The following is a 15,657-nucleotide window of genomic DNA, read 5'->3' as shown; positions in this document are numbered from 1 at the left end:
CCCTCTGTACTGAAGTGAATTTCATCCTGTGAGAGATGTAGTCAGAGACTAGACCTAAATATTTTGACAGCACACATGAGAATTACCTGCGGATCCATCAATTCCCTCACCAGCAATCTTCTCTAGATTATCTCTCTGTTTTAGTATTCTTATTTATAAAAAGTGGGATATATAATACTTAAATCAGAGAGGTAGTGTAGATTATTTAAAGTTTGGGAAAGTGCTTTTAAAATGAAAAGTATAGGTAATTTCTCAAATCACCAAAACTACAACTCCATAAATAGGCACAAGAGAAATAGAAACTTGAAGCTTTTTTCACTGACTTGGAGAACTGGGACAAAACAAGGTGAATTTCTTGTAAGGTGTGCATGGATTTAAGCTGGGGCTTGATGGATATCCCTTCCTCACTGGGTGTGCACATTTTGGGCTGAGATGCTCCTCTTACAGATCTCCGAAGGCTCAAAGAAAAGGAGCTACTGTGATGGGGTGTCACTTGATATACTGTGGTCACATGGTTCTGCCTGTTCCACTAGCCTGGGTTTCTTCACCCTGTCCTAGCTGGGCCAGGCCCTCAAACCTTCTCCAGCATGTGCACACAGGTAAGGATATACCCAGCTGCAAATGGACACAGACACTGAGATCAGCTCTGCGTGGGAGGAATCAGCTCAGGGATTCACCCCGCACTCACATGCACACGGCCTTTGGGGAGTAAACCCAAAATAATATTGTCTTGCACTGTATAGAAAAATCTGGACAGCACAAGCTCAGAAAAATCGCCCTCTCCCTCAAAGTGGAGAGAGAGAGATGCATAGCTTTTTTGCCGCCCCCCCATGAACTGCATAAACTGGGTTATGAAATGAACTAGAAATAAATTTATTAACTACAAAAGGTAAATTTTAAGTGATTAAAAGGGTTGGCAAATGGAACAAAGCAGATTACTGAGCAAATAAAACAAAACATGCAAACTAAGCTCAATACACTCAAGAAATAGGTTACAAAATGTAATTTCTCACCCTAAATGTTTGACAAATTGCAGAGTTTCTGTAGCGTAGAGTTCCAGCTATTTCTCTTTACAGACTGGACCCCTGTTTCAGCCTGGACTAACCCCTATCTTTCCCTTCAGGTGTCTTTAGCAGTCTGCCTTCCTGGGCAGGCAATGGAGGAGAGTCATGAATGCCTTTCTTCCCAGCATTAAATAGAATATACATAAAGTGGGAAGCCTTTGTTTCCAGGGGAAAAATACCAGCGGTGTCCAAGGTGATATTTTGTACCAGGTAACATTATCACATGACCTTGCAGTGTCCAGGCAACCATGAGACAAAGTTTATTTGCAAGGTCCACAGGAAGGAACTCCTGGGAAGATGGTGTGGGGGGATCATTGTCTTTTCCTAATGGCCCATTAAGGCTGATTGCTTACTGTCTGGTTGGTGTTTCCCAAGCACATACCCAAACAGTTGTAATTGTTACATAGACAATATTCCTAACTTTAGATACAGAAATGATACATGCATACTAATTGGATAAACACATTCAGTAAATCATAACCTTTTCAGTGATACCTCATTTTATAACATTTAAAACATATATTCATATAGTCCAATAGGTGTGACTGGCAATTCATTGACACACAAAATGACACACATCCCTGTCCAAAAAGGCTTACAATCTAAACTGTAAACTTTAAACACTAATAAGCAGTCATATGTGCATTGGGGAGTGTTTTTATGTTGATGCTGATTGCATTGTGTAATGTGCCTGATGTGTTAAGCGTGCATCTGTGCTAAATTGTTATGTATCCTGGGTTAGATTATGCTTGGATTTTATACTAGAATAACTGAGGCACAGCTACAATGACATTTTTGGAGTTACAATTAATTTATATTGGGTAATTTACTGTCTAGTTTGGCTCTGGATCATCAATAGCCAGTGACTGTTGTTGAATGCAGGCTAATTTTTATATTCACTCTCAAGGATACTGTTGGTGAGATGATTGTCCTCACAAACTGGAACTGCAACCACTCACTCTAATTCATGCCACTAGGCTGTAAACCTGTTTAGGACACCTGTTCTGTACGGCCTTCTATTTTTATTAGAACTGGTTGGAAGCTTTTAAAATGAAATTAGACAATTTTTTTGTGAATATTTTCCCCATTTCTCTACCAGCCCAACTCCTGGATTAATTTTAGTATAGTAGGAGTAATCTTTCATCAGTGTTTTTTGTTTTTGTTTTTTTTCCATTCGAGCTGGTCAAAAATGCCATTTCCCAAAATTTTGGAATAGTTTTCATTTTTAAGTATTGCAAATGCAAAATTTTTCTTAATTTTTTTGAAGCTTTTATTTAAAAGAATTGAATGTGTTTTGGAGAAGTTATCAAATCTTTTTTTACCAAAAATGTGTTTTTAATAAATTTTCCTTTACCAAAAATCTGTGTTTTTTCACAAACTAAAAATTGATAAGTTTCAAAAACATTTTGATATTTTTCCCATAAAACTTGGAGGTGGGAGTGGGGGAACTGAAAGACACTGAAATTTTCAATTTTTTGGTGAAATATATTTAAAATTTTTTTTAACCTTTTGATAATGTTTTGAAATTTTTTGTCCATATCTATATTTTATGTGATGGTATCTATTTTTATTTTTTTATTTTTATTTTTTATTCTGTTGTAAAGTGCTTTGGCACATGTGTGTTTGGAAGGGAATAAAAACCCTCATGATATCTTCAAACCAGCCTTTAACTGACAAAATTATGAAGAAACAGTCTCTATAGTCAGGTTATTCCATTACTGATTCTGTTTCTTGTTCTGAAGCATTTGGTAGTAGCCACTGTTGAAAACAGGACGTTGGAGTAAATGGACCATTCGTCTAATCTGATATTGCAACTTTAAAGTTTCTATGTAAATAATTTTAATGTTGAATTGACTGAGACTGTACAAAATTTGACCGTTTGTCCCTGTGCATATTAATTCAGAGTTAAAACTTGAACTTGTAGGGTATGTAAGAGAAGTATAATCTCACTTGATTTGGAAGCCCCTGAAATGCTTAAGGGCCAGATCCTCAGGAATATTTGCTTATAGTGATTCAATCCAAATAAAGACGATTGTTTAAGAAAGCAGGTGTGATAAAATATATTTTAAGCAATTTCATTTGGCATAGTTTATACACTGGATTAGTACAAACCTTGTCTATTTTTCGTGAAGGTGTCATGGCTACACTTAAGTGCAACATTTGTTTATCATGGGATTGGTTAAATTTGAAAGTCTTTCATTTCTTTCACAAGCTAGTGGTTTTAGATAACCAAGTATTTAATAAGCATGATTAGCACTCAAGCAGCTAAAATTTTCTGAGTGTTTTGTGTAATAAAGTGGGTTTTTTCCTGGCCTAGCCTCACCAAATAACTGGGTGAGTGTTCTGCAGCCTTTCAAAATCAAATAAGCATAATTAGTGACCTAGAAACTACTGTATACTTTGTCTTTATAACAACATTGAAACCACATAGGTTGCTGAACTGAGTAACATTTCTCTACAATATACGGACAATGTTAATCAAGACTGAAAAGGCAATTTGTTAAATAGTATAAGTAGTCCTACTTCATTTCAAGTCCTGCTTATTTCATAAGCTTTTAGTCTGAGAACCCTCATACCTATCACATTATAAATGTAATGTGACATCTATGAATTGCTTTTTAGTTGGAACTGTTCATCCCTGACATCTTTGAGAAATAAATGACAAGATCTCCAAATAGCAGAGGGTAGCCATGTTAGTCTGTATCCACAAAAACAAGGAGTCTGGTGGCACCTTAAAGACCAACAGATTTATTTGGGCATAAGCTTTCCTGGGTAAAAAACTTCTGGGTTTTTTACCCACAAAAGCTTATGCCCAAATAAATCTGTTAGTCTTTAAGATCTCCAAAGAATCCAAAGGAAACTTAGTTCACATGTAGAATCTAAGTTTCTTTCTTGTAAAATATAATTTTTTCTTGAATAATTTTGCTTAGGAACTTATTGTTTCTAAGTAATTGTATTTTCTCTCTTGCGGGGAGGATGGGGGAAGACACGACCAATCTTCCTTTGTAGCGCATATAGAAAATCGGGAATACTCATTTGGTATGTTATGACTTTCTTTTACCCAGGCAATATTTTCACTTATCACAAGTAGTTTTACTTATGACATAAAGCCATACATTTCTGTGCAGCAGTGGACAGATGTAGAAAACATCAAACATTTAACTGTGATTTTGATGTGAGTGTAATGCAACACCTTGCTTAAAACTTTTGAGCTAACAGGGAAACTTCTTAGTTCAGGCAGTAGAAGCTCATGGTTTAGATCAGTGGTCCCCAACCTTTTTGTGGCCAGTAGCACGTTCATGTTTTCAGAAGAGTGTGGCGGGCGCCAACAATTTTTCAAGGCTTATTTTGTATTTGTACATTAAATAATATGAAAAACATCCTATTTAATATACATAATATATGATTCCATAAGATAGAGTAATTTTACATGTAAAAGGTATTAAATTATTCGGCAATTACTCTTTCACCTTACCATGTGAATTTGCTCTTTTTTATCTACCTGTAAGAAAAATTAAGGAGTTTTTACAAAATAAATATCAGTTTTAATCTTTATTTAAAAAAAAAAAGTAAAACATTGTTGAACTGCTGGTCCAAATATATTTATTATTCTTACTTTAACATAGAATGAAGCCTGCAACCTGCAGCCCAGGAGTTCTGTCGCCAGCAGGTGCAGGGCCGCGATTTTTATCAGGCTTAAGCCGCGGCCCCATGCCTGCCAGGGACCGAGAACACCGGCGCCTGCAGCCCCAAAGTTCTCCATCTCCGGCAGGGGCGGGGCCGCGGCTTCTCTCTGGCTTCGAAGCTGGAGAGAAGCCACGGCCCCACACCTCCCGGGGACAGAGAACACTGGCACCCGCGGCCTGCAGCCCTGGAGAAACTGGAGAGAAGCCGCAGCCCCGCGCCTGCCAGGGACAGAGAACACTGGTGCCTGCAGCCCCGGAGTTCTCTATCCCTGGCAGGCGTGGGGCTGCGGTTTCTCTCCCCTGCTGGGCACTAGGTGGGTGCACAATGCCCTGGCGGGCACCATGGCACTTTCGGGCACCACATTTGGGACCACTGGTTTAGATCTTGAAGTCTCAGATTCAAACCCTGCTGACAGGGCAACTAGGGCAAGAATCACTCATTTACTGTTAAAACTGTTAGATAGGAAATCACAAATAAACTTAAGTTGTCATTAAATGTCTGCCTTCCTTGGAAAACTTTTGATATTTTTCATCAAAAATCCAAATGCCCCCAAACTGAAACATTTTGTTTGTCACCACAGTGCCTCATGTGCTGTAGTTCAGTTGCCTTGTATCCCCACTGTCCTCTTTGGACGGGATTCCCCAGCTGGATTTCATTTTCCACGATGCATTGCTTCCAGTCCCTAAGAGGGGAGATCATGGTGCACGATGATTGATGTCGTCTGTCCAGGGAACCCAAACCATCAAGGAAAATAGGCGCATAAGGCATCTAAACTACAAGTCCCATGAGGCACTATGGTGGCATTTCTGAATAAAAATATTTTGGAAAAGCTGAAATGTTCTGCTGTTTGGAAAAAAAAAATTCAGACCAGCTCTCTTGACAACCCATCCAGGGGTGTTGTATTACAAGTGGTGACCTATGCATGGACTTGAGCTGTGGTGGAGCTCAGGAGCTTCCCTGACCAAGAGGAATGGAGTTATTCAAACCCTACATGAGTCTTTCAGCCATTTTCTCTTTATGTCCAATGACACATGCAAAATGGCTGTGTTGCCTTGATCTCTTTTGGCCATGCCTATGGATACCATTTTGTCATGGTAAAATTAAGCAAACATTATGGGAGAAAATGTATAAAATTACGGTATGGTCACAGTGGGGCTGAAGCCAGAGCCTTGCCACGTGGGGCTGACAGTCGGAGCCAAAGAAGTAATGGAGATCTGTTGTTCACAGAATCCATGACCTCCATGACCAATCATATGCTTAGTGATGCCCCAGCCTTGGCTTAGTCCCTGTCTACGGAATTCAAAGAGAATATAGTTGAGGGATGATTATGAAAGAGAATTACATGAGCGTTCAGGGAAAAGTTTAAAAAAAGAGAGCTAACATTCTCATCAAGATGTAATAGAAGGACAACTAGCACAGGATGCCCTGAATCTTTCTTAGTTGTTTTCCTAGAATTTATCTCTTCAGAATTGTAGCAACTTATATACTTAAAAAAAAGTGGTCCATGAGCTTGCAGTCTGTGGTCAGCTCCCTGTAGTGGATGCAAGTACAACATCTAGGTCCTGTGAGGGGCTGCTTCAGATTCATATAACTGAAAATAATTTTATACTGAATTTTAAACTTCATAAAAAGTGAAGTTTTCCAGCTATTATATTCATTTAGGAACTGTAGGAAAATAACCCCAAATTTCCCTGCAAATGTTAATACCAAGAGTGGAAGCATGTATTGAAATTTTCCATAAAGACTGTAAATTTTTAGATATCCAATACTTTCTGATGGGAGTGATAGTTTTTCTTCAGTCCTACTCTGCATCATCAAATTGGAACCTTGCTTTCTAATGGCAAAATGCTAAGATACTTATCTAGATAGTTATATTGCATGTGTCCTCTTTTGTGTGTGTGCGCCCACGCACACTAAATATTGGGTTTAAATTTGGGATTATCTAAGTAAAAGCATAAGCCTTTTTTTTTTTTTCCTGAAAGCCAGCTGATGGCTGCAGCAGGCTCATTAACTTCTTAGGGGCTAGCCACTAGAGGGAGGAAAGAGACATCTCCTTCCCTGGTGGTGTTTGTGTATTCCCCATTGCTATGATTGCAGAAACTGAGTATAGACTGGTTTCAGAGTAGCAGCCGTGTTAGTCTGTATCCGCAAAAAAACCAGGAGTACTTGTGGCACCTTAAAGACTAACAAATTTATTTTAGCATGAGCTTTCGTGAGCTAAAGCTCACTTCTTCGGATGCATAGAATGGAACACACAGACAGGAGATATTTATACATACAGAGAACATGAAAAGGTGGAAGTATGCATACCAACAGGCAGAGTCTAATCAATTGAGATGAGCTATCGTTAGCAGGAGGAAAAAAAACTTTTTGAAGTGATAATTAAGATGGCCCATAGAAGGTGTGAGGAGAACTTAACATAGGGAAATAGATTCAATTGGTGTAATGACCCAACCATTCCCAGTCTTTGTTTAGACCACAGTTAATAGTATCTAGTTTGCATATTAATTCAAGTTCAGCAGTCTCTCTTTGGAGTCTGTTTTTGAAGTTTTTTTGTTGCAAAATTGCCACCTTCAAGTCTGTCACTGAGTGGTTAGCAAGGTTGAAGTGTTCTCCCACTGGTTTTTGAATGTTATGATTCCTGATGTCAGATTTGTGTCCATTTATTCTTTTGCGTAGAGACTGTCCGGTTTGGCCAATGTACATGGCAGAGGGGCATTGCTGGCACATGATGGCATATATCACGTTGGTAGATGTGCAGGTGTACGAGCCCCTGATGATGTGTCTGATGTGATTAGGTCCTGTGATGGTGTCACTTGAATGGATATGTGGACAGAGCTGGCATCGGGCTTTATTGCAAGGATAGGTTCCTGGGTTAGTGTTTATGTTGTATGGTGTGCGGTTGCTGGTGAGTATTTGCTTCAGGTTGGGAGGCTGTCTATAAGCGAGGACTGGCCTGTCTCCCAAGATCTGTGAGAGTGAGGGATCATCTTTAAGGATAGGTTGTAAATCTTTGATGATGCGCTGGAGAGGTTTTAGTTGGGGGCTGTAGGTGATGGCTAGTGGTGTTCTGTTATTTTCTTTTTTAGGCCTGTCCTGTAGTAGGTGGCTTCTGGGTACTCTTCTGGCTCTGTCAATCTGTTTTTTCACTTCAGCAGGTGGGTATTGTAGGTCATGTCATGGGTCTACCCTCACTTGAAACTGGGGGGTTTCAAGGTGAGGACCCGCATGCCACCATGTCCTAGGGTCTCACCCCCACTTTGAGCTTGTGAGTTCAAAGATGGGGACCCGCAGGTGTTCTCCCCCCACCCTAACCTTTAGGGTAGGTTTCCTTCTCGCTGCCACCACTCGATTATTTCGGTGAATCGAGACACCCCTCTGTTCCCCCCTCCTCCTTCCAGAGACTTTCCTGGGGAAGCACAGATCAAATCACAGGGGGAGAAAGATTTCTTTCACTTCCCTCTCCCTTCCCTTAAGATTAAGACTGAACTCTCTAAACTAGATATTCTGATGAAAAACCAACCTTCTACACAAACTTCCTCATGGACAAACTTTACAAAAACTAGACAAGCCATTTACAACAAAAACTTTGCTTCTCTACAAAAGAAAAAGGACACTAAACTGTCTAAACTGCTACATGGCACAAGGAGCCACAACAATAGCTCCCTTAACCCACCCAACAATATTGTTAATCTTTCCAGCTATTCTCTTAGCCCAGCAGAAGAATCTATCCTATCTCGGGGACTCTCCTTTTGTCCTTCCAGATCCACGAATATGATACAGTTTTGCGGTGACCTAGAATCCTACTTTCGCCGTCTCCGACTCAAAGAATACTTCCAACGCACCTCTGAACTACATACTAACCCACAGAATCCTTCCTACCACCGCTATAATAAAAAGGATTCTGCATGGACTCCTCCAGAGGGTCGAAACAACAGACTAGACTTCTACATAGATTGCTTCTGTCACCGTGCACGGGCTGAAATTGTGGAAAAGCAACATCACTTGCCCCATAACCTAAGCCGTGCTGAACACAATGCCATCAACAGCCTCAAGAACAACTCTGACATCATAATCAAACAGGCTGACAAAGGAGGTGCTGTCGTCAGCATGAATAGGTCGGAATATGAACAAGAGGCTGCCAGGCAACTCTCTAACTCCACATTCTACAAGCCATTACCCTCTGATCCCACTGATGATTACCAAAAGAAACTACACCATCTGCTCAAAAAACTCCCTGAGAAAGCACAGGAACAGATCTATACAGACACATGCCTGGAACCCCGACCAGGTGTATTCTATTTGCTACCCAAGATCCATAAACCTGGAAATCCTGGACGCCCCATCATCTCAAGCATTGGTACTTTAACAGCAGGATTGTCTGGCTATGTGGACTCTCTCCTCAGGCCCTATGCTACCAGCACTCCCAGCTATCTTCGAGACACCACTGACTTCCTGAGGAAACTACAATCCATCAGTGATCTTCCAGAAAACACCATTCTGGCCACTATGGATGTGGAAGCCCTCTACACTAACATTCCACACGAAGATGGACTACAAGCCATCAGGAACAGTATCCCCGATAATATCACGGCTAACCTGGTGGCTGAACTTTGTGACTTTGTCCTCACCCACAACTATTTCACATTTGGGGACAATATATATCTTCAAGTCAGTGGCACTGCTATGGGTACCCGCATGGCCCCTCAGTATGCCAACATCTTTATGGCTGACTTAGAACAACGCTTCCTTAACTCTCGTTCCCTAACACCCCTACTCTACTTGCGCTACATTGATGACATCTTCATCATCTGGACTCATGGAAAAGAAGCCCTCGAGGAATTCCACCGAGATTTTAACAATTTCCATCCCACCATCAACCTCAGCCTAGACCAATCCACACAAGCGGTCCATTTCCTAGACACTACTGTGCTAATAAACGATGGTCACATAAATACCACCCTATACCGGAAACCCACTGACCGCTATACTTACTTACATGCCTCCAGCTTCCATCCCGGACACACCACACGATCCATTGTCTACAGCCAAGCTCTAAGATACAACCGTATTTGCTCCAATCCCTCGGACAGAGATAAACACCTACAAGATCTCTATCAAGCATTCTTAAACCTACAATACCCACCTGCTGAAGTGAAAAAACAGATTGACAGAGCCAGAAGAGTACCCAGAAGCCACCTACTACAGGACAGGCCTAAAAAAGAAAATAACAGAACACCACTAGCCATCACCTACAGCCCCCAACTAAAACCTCTCCAGCGCATCATCAAAGATTTACAACCTATCCTTAAAGATGATCCCTCACTCTCACAGATCTTGGGAGACAGGCCAGTCCTCGCTTATAGACAGCCTCCCAACCTGAAGCAAATACTCACCAGCAACCGCACACCATACAACATAAACACTAACCCAGGAACCTATCCTTGCAATAAAGCCCGATGCCAGCTCTGTCCACATATCCATTCAAGTGACACCATCACAGGACCTAATCACATCAGACACACCATCAGGGGCTCGTACACCTGCACATCTACCAACGTGATATATGCCATCATGTGCCAGCAATGCCCCTCTGCCATGTACATTGGCCAAACCGGACAGTCTCTACGCAAAAGAATAAATGGACACAAATCTGACATCAGGAATCATAACATTCAAAAACCAGTGGGAGAACACTTCAACCTTGCTAACCACTCAGTGACAGACTTGAAGGTGGCAATTTTGCAACAAAAAAACTTCAAAAACAGACTCCAAAGAGAGACTGCTGAACTTGAATTAATATGCAAACTAGATACTATTAACTGTGGTCTAAACAAAGACTGGGAATGGTTGGGTCATTACACCAATTGAATCTATTTCCCTATGTTAAGTTCTCCTCACACCTTCTATGGGCCATCTTAATTATCACTTCAAAAAGTTTTTTTTCCTCCTGCTAATGATAGCTCATCTCAATTGATTAGACTCTGCCTGTTGGTATGCATACTTCCACCTTTTCATGTTCTCTGTATGTATAAATATCTCCTGTCTGTGTGTTCCATTCTATGCATCCGAAGAAGTGAGCTTTAGCTCACGAAAGCTCATGCTAAAATAAATTTGTTAGTCTTTAAGGTGCCACAAGTACTCCTGGTTTTTTTGAGTATAGACTGTATCTATTTGCATGTGCAACCACTGTACCTGAATGTGTATACATATGTGCACTAGGAGTCTTACTGAAAATACATCCCTTTAATAGCTACCAACTTTTGTGAAGCTCCTTGTCTAATATTTATGCAAATTATTTGAAAATATGTAAATTGGCTCATTACATTTTTATGGTTGGACATTTATGTAGGACATTCACCTTAATCTGAAGTTTAATGCACTCTCCTCTGACGAGTGATAAGGGGAGGATAAGGGGATTGAAACTACATAAAACTTGGCAGCTGGGTGGAGGCTAAAGCATGTCTGGGGAGTAGATGGTTTAGTGAGGGATATCAGGAGAGGGGAAATGAAGCAGCTGGGTTTGTGGAGATTTCTGGATGGAAGATATCCACTCAGCCTATTGGGATGATGGGGGCTGGAGGGGACTAAGGGAAGTCAGGCAATAACTAAGAAAAATTGGGTTTGGGTACATAGATGGAAGATGGGGTAGTTATGAGCTACTGGGGAGTGGGGCTGGAGAAAGCTGAGGGAAGCTGGATTTGCAAGGGTGTCCAGGGAGGTAGCTATGGGGAGAAACTGGGTTTGTGAGATGTCTGGAAGGGTTCATTGACTAATGGGGTTGTCTGGGGCAAAATGGTGGCTGACAGCTGGGTAGAAGCTGGGACCCACTGTTGTGGGGACTGAGAGAGGATTGAGCTGGCTGGTCATTGGGGTAGGGGGGCAGCCTAGAACTAATTCTACTCGTGTTTCTTCTAGTTTGTTCCTTCCCTGCTCAGGTCTAGGAGGGAGATTTAGACAAAGACTGCTTGAATGCGTGCTGTACAGAGGCCTCTGCCAGATGGGAGCAACAGCCGAAAACCATTCCTGTGGCCCAGCTGATTGTGAGACATTCATTCTGGGCGATGGGAATGTGTGATGATTAGTAGATCAGTAAAAGTCCAAATCCAACATAATTTACCATACCTTTGCTACATTATCACTATAAACATAGTCAGAATGTTTGTGTGAGCTTTTACTGGAAGATAGATTTAAATGCTATAGAGAAAGTAGACATGGTCAGAGCACTGATCTTGGAGCTAGAAACTCCCGAACTCTAATCCTAGCTCAGTGATTTTATGCAAATGTGATTTTACTGTTTCCTCTATTAAATGGGGATAACACTTATCTAGTTTGTGAGGATAGTGTGTGTAGTATGGTTTGAAGATTAGAAGATCTGTATAAGTACATGGAATATTTTTCATGTGATTGTTTACATAAGCCCTGCACTGTACTTCCGTCTATCCATCTACCACACTGGGCACTGAACACGTATATTTTCCAGTGTGCAGAATTTGCTGCAGAATGCACTCCTTGCCATGGAATTACGCTTCAGAACCAAAATGTAATTTGAAAAAATGTTTCTAGCTTTTAAGGTTGCGGGAGGAAGGGTTCAGATAAACCCTTAAAATCATGAACCGAACCAATGCATTGTTATCTTGCCAAGTCTGCTGCCAGTCTGACACAAGAGCTATGAGAGGTGTGAGCTGATTTGTTCAGGTCTTGAAACCTACAGATGACTATTTAAATGTCAGCTTTGTCCCAAAGCTGATAATTTTATATCCAGCTAATGTTTATCCAACAATCCCAAAGCACAATTTGAGCTTCTCCAGCTGCAAAAAGTCCTCAGCTGCCAAAACCTCTTGTTGTCTTACCACTATTCTAATGAGTTAGGAGTTTATTAATTTAATCTATGGAGTAAAAACTTCAAATGTTGAGAAATAATAAAAGAAATTGAATAATGTGAAAATAAACACAGCATTCATTATTGTTCATTTTCATATTTAATTAACCAAAATCTCCATTGCTTAATTTAAATAAGGCTGCCACAGAATTTCTAGCCTTCTGCACCAGAGTACCACAGAATGCAAGATTATTGCTGCTGAATTTAAGTCTAACTTGCTATTGAGCAGAGGTTCTCAAACTGTTGTCCGCAAGCTCCATTCAGGTGGTCCGCAGATAGTTCCCTCTAAGGTGCATGCTTGGGCAGCTGCACACGAGAATGAAGGGCCATCCATCTAATTAGTGGAGCAGCGCAGGCATGGCTCCACTAATTAGGTGCTTGGACCCTGGAGAAGATGCGACTGTAAGGTGAGGTGACTGATGGCCTTGGGGGGAATAGAGGATGGGTGAGAAGTGGGGGTGGTGGGAATTTGGGATGTGCAAGGTTGCAGTGGCCAGAGAAAGAGGAGACTTGCCCCAGCTCCGGGGCTGTGGCTGCCAGGGAGAGATGGCCCTCCTTCCCAGCTTCAGCTCTGTGGCTGCTCTGCGGCTGCTCTGTCAGGTAAGACTGCTGATTTTACAATGAGTTGTGTGCTTATATTTGTAGAACAAAAAACATAGTTTTTATATAGCGCTTTTATCCAAAGCACTTTACAATAGTTAGCTAACAGTACAAACAACATTTGGAAAGATCATTAAATGGTCCGCTGAGATTCTCAGCAATTTTCAAAGTGGTCCATGGAAAAGAAAAGTTGGAGAACCACTGCTATAGAGTACACAAAGCCTTGAACACCTTTCTAAGATGTCCATTATTACTACCATCATGATTGATTATTCAGTTATAAGGCACCAGTGTATTAGGTACTGTACAAATAAGTATGAAAGCAAGGTCCCAGAAGTGTTCAATTGGTAAAATAGTCCATTCTTCAAAGGTCATTAAGAATAAAAAGCTGTAGATTAAACCATTTAATTGTTTAAGCCCCTAACAATATTTTCCTGGCATCATTCTTTTATGACTTAGTTGAATTCTATGATGCCTACAACGTAATCTATTTTATCTGAGGATTTTTGCAAACTTAAATTGCTTAACAAATGAATTTATTTAAGTCAATAAACTGAACAAAGCACAACAGGGTGGCTTTTTAAGTGTGGCTGTATTTGATGGAGTTTAATTCTAATTATAGTTTGAGAGCTACAGCTGCTGCATATTTGTATAATTATTAAGAGATGAGTAGCTAATTAATGAAAATATAAGTCACAGGTGGAATGCCGCAGAAAAATTAGCAGAAAAATCTGTTTGCTGTATTTTGATTCTCTTCCTTCCTCCACACTCCTCCTTTCCAACCCCCAAGTGTAATAGAATCCCAAAACATTCTGACTAATCAGATACACAGAATTTTATTTTATCTGGAAAATGGACTTGTGGACGTTCTTCCTAGGTTATAGAGTGTATTTTGGTGGGGAATTGTATTGTGGGGTGTGTCTTCACTTCAAAGAAAAACCCATGGTGCAGATTCTCAGAGCCTAGGTCAATTGGCTCAGGCTTGTGGGGCTTTGGTGTGGGCTAAAAATAGCAGTGTAGATGTTCCTGCTTGGGCCAGAGCCCGGGCTCTGAAACCTGGGGAGGGTCTCGGGCTCCATCTCAGGTGGAAACTTCTACGCTGCTAGTTTTAGCCCCGCAGCACAAGCCCTACTCAACTGATCTGGGCTCTGAGACTCGGAGCAGAGAATTTTGTTTGCGGTGTAAACAAGATATCTCTTTGTTAATATGTTTGCATAGTGCCTAATGCTGTCTGCCTGGGGTCTCTACATACTACCGCAATACAAATAATAAGGAAGAGTAAAGTGTTTCTTTTCACTTTTTTGAAAAGTAGCTGCTTGGTCAATTTGCAAGTATACAATGAAAATAAATGAGAATCGTATGTAAAGGAGTTACAAGCTACCTCTCAATATGGTACTGGTGCAACCATTACTGGAATTCTGTGCCTAGTTCTGGTGTCCATAATTCAAGAAGGATGCTTATAATTTGGAGAATATTCAGAGAACAAGAATGATTAAAGGATTGGGAAACATGTCATAGTGGTACACTAAACAGATTAAGCACCTTTAGCCTAACAAAGGAGAAGGTTTAAGGGTGACTTAATCTTATGAACAGAAATTTCATAAGAGTTTTCAGTCTAGCAAACCAAGATATAACAAGATCCAATGGCTGGAAGTTGAAGTTAGAAATTCAGAATAGAAATAAATTGCAAGGTTGTCTTTATTTTTTAATAGTGAGGTCAATTTCCTATTGGAACAATTTAGCAAGGGTTGTAGGATTAATCATCACTGGAAATTTTTAAATTAAGATTGGATATTTATTGAAAAGTTATTTGAATGTTAACATGCTGCTGTCACTCATTTTGCGAATCTTTTCAAAGATAGTCAAACTGATCTATTGGGGGAAATATTAATCAGACTGTAATGAGCATCTCATTAAAATATATTGAAACAGTTTCTAACGGCTGATGTTTTAAGATGTTTGTTTTAAAAATGAACTTGGCAAAAAACAAAGTAGCTAACAAACAAAAAACCCAAAACAACCTTGAAATCAGATCATGTGATTATAGAAAAGTGATTATAGACATATTCTAAATACCTGAAACCTTTTGGGCTTATACCTGGCAGCTCAAATGGGTGCTCAAGCCAAACTATTACATGTATGTTATAAGGCAATAGGTTTCAAATTAATGGTTGTTTTAAAATGGTCTTGGCCCTTTGGAGTTCGTTGTGTTGTAGCAGGTAAGGGGTGCTTTATAATTGACTAGTACACATTTTGAAGGTTTGATGTAGATTGATCATTGTTTACATCCCACCCAAATAAGACTTGCAATTTCATCACGTCTTTCAGTGCAAAGATTGTATCTTCACCCTTTCCTTGTAGACTTATTGTAATAGAAATGAGGGAAAACTCTTTCTTGTAGTTATCCTGAGATAAACATATTCG

The 15,657-nt window shown here is 40.3% G+C and overlaps 1 protein-coding gene across 1 annotated transcript in view; it reads left to right on the top strand.

The window, feature by feature from the left end:
* Positions 1-15,657, top strand: part of TRPM3 (transient receptor potential cation channel subfamily M member 3) — a 599,168-nt gene that overhangs the window by 74,178 nt on the left and 509,333 nt on the right. The gene's annotated exons all lie outside the window — the stretch shown is intronic.

Source organism: Mauremys mutica, chromosome 6, assembly GCF_020497125.1.
Source record: "Mauremys mutica isolate MM-2020 ecotype Southern chromosome 6, ASM2049712v1, whole genome shotgun sequence".
Classification (NCBI taxonomy): Eukaryota; Metazoa; Chordata; order Testudines; family Geoemydidae; genus Mauremys; species Mauremys mutica.
Note: the sequence above shows the minus strand (reverse complement) of the source record. Positions and strands in the feature narration are given on the sequence as shown.